Raw genomic sequence first — 7,291 nt, 5'->3', positions numbered from 1 at the left:
GCTGCAGGGCCCCGGGGTCGCCCGGGAGGGCCCGATCGCGGCCGCGAGCCCAGAGCTTTCCAGGACTCAGGCGTCTCCCACCTCTCCCCGCCTACAGGGCCCACTTTGTAGTCTTTCCGACATTGTGTTATTATGCACCAAAACACGACTATTTTCTCCTGCACCTGCCTCGGTCTCTCCCTAGAGGTCAACCCAGGAAGTTGCGGGGGTTCCGGGGTCGCCCGGGAGGGCCCGATCGCGGCCGCGAGCCCAGAGCTTTCCAGGACTCAGGCGTCTCCCACCTCTCCCCGCCTACAGGGCCCACTTTGTAGTCTTTCCGACATTGTGTTATTATGCACCAAAACACGACTATTTTCTCCTGCACCTGCCTCGGTCTCTCCCTAGAGGTCAACCCAGGAAGTTGCGGGGGTTGGATCTCCTCAGAGTCTTTCCCTTGTGTCCGCGTACAGATTTAGCGCCTTGTGAAGACTTGCAAAGGTTCCCGAACCCCCTTGAACCTCTCCAATGGGATTTACGGGCAGTAGATGGAAGAATGGGCCACCGACACCTGTTCTTTAGTTCCTGCAGGGGGAAAAAAAAAATTCAAATTCTTGAGAACAGCTGGGGCATGGTGACGCACGCCTGTAATCCCAGCACTCGAGGGAGGCTGAGGCAGGAGGATCATGGTGAGTTTTCGAGACCAGCCTGGGCTGCATAGTTCCAGGGCAGTCTGAACTACATAGTGAGACCCTGTCTCAAAAACGAAACAAATTAATGAGAACAGAAGTTTGGAATATAATGACTAAAATCATGATTTGGGCTGAAAAACTCCTTTAGTACAGGTTTTCTCAGTCTCGGTAATAATAACTGTAAACGCCTCTCCCCGGTTGAAACAATCAAAACTCTGAGGAGTGGATGTAGCTTGCCTAGCACATGTAAGGCCCTGGGTTTTATCCTCCAGTACTATCAACTGTCCAACAAACAAACACACAAACAAAAATCTGCCTCTATACTTTGCCAAATATCCCCTGAGGGGCAAAATCACTTCCAGTTGAGTGCTGTTTTGATCCTGTACTTCCCAAAAATAGTTGCTTTTTAAATTCCAACCATCAGATGGTCTTTTTCACCACCTCCTAGCCTCAGCATTAACCTGACCCCTTGTCTGGACCTTTAGCCCCTCTGTGCTGTTTTGGTTTTTTTTGTTTGTTTGTTTGTTTTTTGGTACCGGGAATCAAACTCAAGTCTTTGTGTTTGTGAGGCCTGAGGCAGAACCACTGAGCTAAATCCCCGGCCCCTAGCCCCTTTGCTGGATGTCCTTAATTGTCACCTTCCACTGGTCTGACCTCTGGCAAGTGTTCCTGGATCCAAAGATCGTCCCCTTCTGCCCTTTAATGGCAGTCCATCTCACTCGCAAGCACTTATTCTCTCTTACTTTGTGTTATTCGCTTACCCTCACAGAATTCACTCAATCTGGAATGTGAATAAACTTTGTCAAAGGCCTAGCCTAGCTGAGTTACTAGTGCAAGGTCCCCAGTACTCATCACATGGTGCCTGGCACACGGTGGGCACTCAATAAACATTTGTGGACTGAAACAATAAATTACCCTCTCTTTCTCCAAATTGCTTCTCTGGGGTTTCTTGTACTATTTTCCCAGCTCATTTTTCCTGGGCTTCTTGTGACTTGTTTAGAACCCGAGTGGATGAATGAGCACATGCCTCCTTGTCACTGTGCCACCATATGGACAAACTCCTCACCTTTCCCACTGACTTACCAGTTTCTTGAGGGAGAGATGTGTTAATTTTACTTCTTTTATTATGTTCATTGAAGGTGTTCAAATAGATACATGAACTAATCGGTGACCTCAGGAAAAATGTTGGACAATTTAAAATTGTTAGAGCTGGAGGAGGACTTTAGCGATCCTCAAAGACTGTTCCTTCACAAATGAGCGTATAAGTAATTTGCTACAGGTCCCTAAACTTGTTAAGAGACTAAGTCACAAATACAATCTACGGTCTCATAACTCCCACTTTAAGGCTCTTTCTTGTCTCCAGCCAGGCTAGCTCCTGATTACTTTTCTGTGAACCTGATTTACAACTCAAACATAGAAATCCCAAGCCAAAGACTTGCTTCTTGTCAACTAAAAGGCTTTGAGCTTGTACTCTTCAATGAAATCCAACCCTAGGGATACTGGCCTAATGAACTCAAAAGTGCTGTATGAAATTCAAACAATTTTTCTGCTACTGCAGCTGCTTGCTTTCTCCTCCTCCTCTTTCTTCCTCCTCTTCCTTTTTTTCTCCTTTCCTTCCTCGTCTTTGTCCTTCTCTTCCTTTTTTTCAGTGATAAGATACATTGTTCTTGTCAAAGCAAAGTATCTTGTTTGGGAAGAGGGAAATGTGCATTGTGCTAGAAATGGATCATTATTTAGAAATTTCCAACTTTATTGTTTGTTTGTTTGTTTGGTACTGGGGATTGAACTCGGGTCCTTGTACTTGCAAGGCAGGCCACCGAACTGCTGAACTAAATCCCTAGCCCAGAAATTTCCAGTTTTATATAAGATCAAAATACTGTAATTGTTCAAGTTTTACAAACCCTACACCCAGAAGTAAAATAACACGAGACAGGTGAAGAGCCAAGGAGAGGAAAATCTTTCTTGAGTTGACTTTCACTGGCCAAATTTAACCTTTCTTTTTAGAAACATCTGTGTCATTTGACTCTGTGTACCTAAAACATTTGTAATTCCTCATCGATCAGTCTCTAGTTAGATACTTATCCTTTTTTTTTTTTTTTTTTTTTTTTTTTTTTTTTTTTGATACTGGCGATCAAACTCCAGTCCTTGTGCTTATGAGGCAGGTGGCAGAACCACCAAGCTAAATCCCTGGCCCTAGATGTTTATCCTTTGAATGCCAAGGACCATTTTTCCTTCTCAGTTAAAAGGAATTTGGGCTGGGGCTGTGCCTGCTTCACAAGCACAAGGTCCTGAGTTTGATCCCCAGTACCAATAAATAAATAAATGGAATTTCATGTTCCTTCTTTTTTTCTTTCCCCCTCAGTAGAGGGGACAGAACCCAGGGCCTTTGTACTGAGCTACATCCCCAAACCCACCCAACCTGTTAAATTTTTTATGTTGAGACAGGGTCTTGCTGAGTCACTGAATCCAGTTGCCCAATCTGGATTTGAACTTGTGATCCTCCTGCCTCAGCTTCCTGAAGCTAAAACTACAGGTATGAGTCATTGTTGCTGGCCTTCTTTGCTCTTCTTGATTGCTTTGTATAGGCAGCACCTGGTTAGTAGAATCTTGTGGAGTTGCAGTCTGAATTTAGGATCTCAGAGTTTTTCTGAGGCATCTGGTAGCAATTCTACACCACAGACAGCAGATCTATTGTCTGCTTACACTAATTGGAAGTTTGTCCATCACATTCAGTTTAACCTTGGAAATCTCCAAAGAAGGTATATTTTAAGGTTACTAAAATAGACATATTGAACATAAAATTTATTCTATGAAAATTTATTCATCTGTAGAGGTATCTTCCTCTTTGGTGCAAATAGTCATGATACCAAATACAGAAAAAAGAGATTGGCCTATAGAGAATAGCTAAATATAAAAGGTGGTATGTTTATCCTATCTGCTTTCACCTTTACATAAACTCCTACAGTCCTCATAACTTCCAGTCATCAAGAAGTTGACAACACCATATTTATTTATTCACTCATTCATTATTTGTCTTGGACCTACCACTTATAAAGCACTCTACTTGGTAGTGTGAGAATCAGAGAGATAATGACGTGATACCTGAGCTGTGGAAGTTTGTGGTGTAGCAGGAGAGGGAGACCTGTAAACACATTATTAACGTAATAGCTTGAAAACATTAATGGAAATAGAAAGCATAGGGTAGAGTATGTGAAAAGAAGCTATCCATTCTGAAAAAGGAACCAAGGTAGCTTCACAAAGGAAGCGGCATTTTAGGAAGAGAGGATATGTATTATAAGACATAAGGTCTCACTACCACTCCAAGGAGCTCAACAGCCAACGAGGGCTTTCAAAATGCAAGACCAAGGGCCTTACTACCGCTCCGAGGAGCTCGACAGCCACGAGATTCACCTGGAAGGAACACACCGGACACGTTGGAAAGGGAACAGACCTTTATTAGTCTGGCCAGATGGCACTCCCGGGGCCAAGTAGCTCCGAGAGGAGCCAGCTCAGGGGCTGAGGTCCTTTTTATAAGGGGATAGGCAGGGTAGGGGGTCTATACTCAAGATGCTTACAGAATGTCCCAAGGTTTTCAAAACATTCCTTCCAGGAGTGAAACAATCTTTATCTATTTACCCAGAACTACAAGGAGTGAAACAGTCTTTATCTGTTTACCCAGAACTACTAAATGTTCACTGCTTAATTTACATTAATCACAGTTGAGAGTAGGATTTAAGATTACAAAGTTATGCAGTCTCACAGTATACAATTTCCTTTTTTGTTCTTTGGCAATGGTTAGGTTACTTCATACCACTATAAGTAGACCTTTTGCTCAGCCCTTTAGAACAGGAAAGAAGAAGAAGTGTAAGAGACTTTCTCTCCACTTCTGGCATCAATACACTTCTGCCAGCTAAAAGTTGTTGTTACCGTCCCAAGTGCCTCCCTCACGGTAAAGAAGAGATCTGAGCGGAGACTCCCTTTCTTCTTTGTCTCCTTGCTCGCTAAGGTTGAGCTGAATGAATGTGGCTCTTTCATGCCTGCTGCGTTATTTCAAGCCCTCTCCTTTTATTAGAATGGTATTTTGCTCTGGGTGCCACTGGGACGTGTAATAGTATTGTGGTTTGGGTTTTAACTGTCCCCTCAAAAGTTTAACTGTCCCGTGTGTTAAAACTGGTTGTCAGCCTGTGATGCTATTGGGAATGGTGGGACCCAGTGGGAAAAGGTTGGGTCCCTGGAGGTGTGCCCTGCAGGGAGGTACTGAGACCTCACCCCTTTTCTGTCTTTCTGCTTCCCTGCAGGGACGAGGTGAGCTGCTTTGTTCTACCGCACACATCCTGCCCTAATGTTCTGCCTTCCCAGGGGCCCCAAGGCAATGCAGCCGATCAGTATTGGACTGACACTTCTGAAAACGTGAGCTAAAAATGCATTTTTTCTCCTTATAAGTCATTTCTCTCAAGTGTTTTGGTCATAGTGATTGAAAACTGACACGGGTAGCCATGTGATTTGGGGGATAAGCATATTTATTGTTTTTTTGGGGGGTTTCTTGTTTGTTTGGGTTGTTTATTTGTTTATGGAGACAGTCTCACTTTGTAGTTCAGGCTGGCCTTGAACTCACTGTGTAACCCAGGCTGGCCTCAAACTTGCTATGATCCTCCTGCCTCAGCCTCCTGAGTGCTGGGATTACAGATGTGTGCCACCATGCCTGGCCTGAAGTAAGTATTTATGAATATGATTCTGAAGTCTTAGAATTTTAAGTACAATGGTACTTCGGTTATGAATTTAATTCTTTTCACAATTCTGGTTTGGGTTTTTTATTTTGTTTTGCTTGAGACAGGGTTTTGCTATGTAGTTCAGGTTGGCCTTGGACTCACTGTGTACCCCAGGCTGGCCTCGAACTCACAACAGTCTTCGTGCCTCAGCCTCCTGAGTGCTGGGATTATAGGCGTGCGCCACCACACCCGACTTCTCTTAGCAATTCTAGTTGCAGAATTCGTTCCACAATTCTGGTTGCCAATCAAGAGGAAGAAAGGTAAAACCACTGAGAGAATTGAAGTTTTGAATGAAGCCTGTGAATGTAAACTGACTATATTGGTAACTTCTTTAGAGTATATTTCAGAGAAAAAGGCAAAGATAAAGAGTTGCCAGCATGACTGTAGTTTCTGAAATTTATCCATCCTTTGGCAGCCAGATAATCCAGTCCATATGAAATAAGCTCCCGACTGTAAGGTCTGAACATAAACCCCTGCTGCTTCTGCCCACACGTGTCAACCTACGAAATAAACTCCCCTGTGGAGGAGGCGATTTAGTGTGGCCTTCATGCCCCCTCAGAGGTGCATATCAGTGTCTACCTCCTTTGGATTGATCTTTATGGACTGGCAGAGGATCTCCATGTGGGTGTGTGCTTCTGGGGAGCCTAAGGTTTAATGAACCGGAACAGGAATTGAAAGCGGTTGTAAGTGACAAGCTGCTGCCTGCTCAAGTGGCCGGACTGAGAAGCGGTATCAGGAAGAGATTGAATGCTCACACATCGTAGAAATGTTTACTTGGTTCTGTGTTCTGCTAAATATGCAGTTTTGGTGACATGTAAAATGATGTTATTCCTCTTAATGATTATCACTTAAAAGAAAAAGTTCAAAATAAATAGATTTTAAACTGGTTTTCCATGATCAGTACTTGGAACATCTGCACAGAGATCGAAGACAAGATGCTCAAAATTCACCACACTCATGATTGCCCATATTTTGAGGCCTTTACTTTGCTCAGTGCTTGGTTTGTTTGTTTTTGTTTTCCTGGTACCGGGGATTGAACTCGGGTCCTTGCACTTAAAGGCAGGCCACCGAACCACTGAGCTAAATCCCCGGCCCTGTTTTTGTTTTTTTTTGAGACAGGGTCTTGCTATGTAGCTCAGGCTGGCCTTGAACTTGTGGCGATTCTCCTGCCTCTGCCTTCTGAATGCTTGGATTACAGGCATGTGCTATCACCCCCGACTGCTTGGTGCTTGGAAAATGATGGTTACCAAAAGTGGTTTAGAAACTCCTCTGAGACCATATTGCAGCTTCCCCTCTATGAGAAGTGTTTTTCTTTCTTTAATTTATAGTAACCAACCAAATGATTAATCAAATTTGTCAGTATTAATGATCTCTGATTGAGAGGGTCCCTAATTTAAGACAGAATTCTTATGATCTTATCATAAACTGAACACCATAATACAAAAAATATGAAGCAGGCTTTTCTAACACCTCTTCTAACAAAACAACCAAACAAAAACCAATTTCATTCCTAACAAGAGAAAGGTTAAATAGCTGGAAAATGTAAGACATCAGAGGATAATTAGCTACATAGCTTTGAAAATAGAAGGGGAGAAAGAGAATTGCAAGAAGGCATCATTTAGGGGTTTGCAGGAACTTAGAAAAGGAAACTATTCTCCTTCCAGGAAAGCAGATTTTTGTGGAAGCCATGTTCTTAAGGTGCAAGGGACTATTATAACCCCAGTCACAGAAAATTCTACTGCCTTAAGAGACACTGTGACTACAAGGCACACCTCTACTTTTCAATAGCTTGGGAACAGCGTCCCTTTTTTTTTTTTTTTTTTTTTTTTTTTTTTTTGTTTTTGGTCCGGTGTG

At 43.1% G+C, this 7,291-nt stretch overlaps 1 long non-coding RNA gene across 2 annotated transcripts in view; it reads left to right on the top strand.

Annotated features, from left to right (window-relative positions):
- The first annotated feature begins 630 nt into the window (after positions 1-630).
- Positions 631-7,291, top strand: part of LOC104848055 — a 38,846-nt gene continuing 32,185 nt past the window's right edge. Inside the window, exons 1-2 of one of the 2 annotated variants that reach the window (XR_776304.2) lie at positions 631-665; positions 4,967-5,078. This is a non-coding gene — a long non-coding RNA (uncharacterized LOC104848055). Of the gene's footprint in view, positions 666-3,159; positions 3,202-4,966; positions 5,079-7,291 lie in introns of those variants that run through there. The other variant, XR_776303.3, reaches the window with a different exon arrangement.

Source organism: Fukomys damarensis, unplaced genomic scaffold, assembly GCF_012274545.1.
Source record: "Fukomys damarensis isolate Sample0158 unplaced genomic scaffold, DMR_v1.0_HiC HiC_scaffold_12, whole genome shotgun sequence".
In the NCBI taxonomy this organism is placed as follows: domain Eukaryota; kingdom Metazoa; phylum Chordata; class Mammalia; order Rodentia; family Bathyergidae; genus Fukomys; species Fukomys damarensis.
This window is presented reverse-complemented; position numbering and strand designations above follow the sequence as displayed.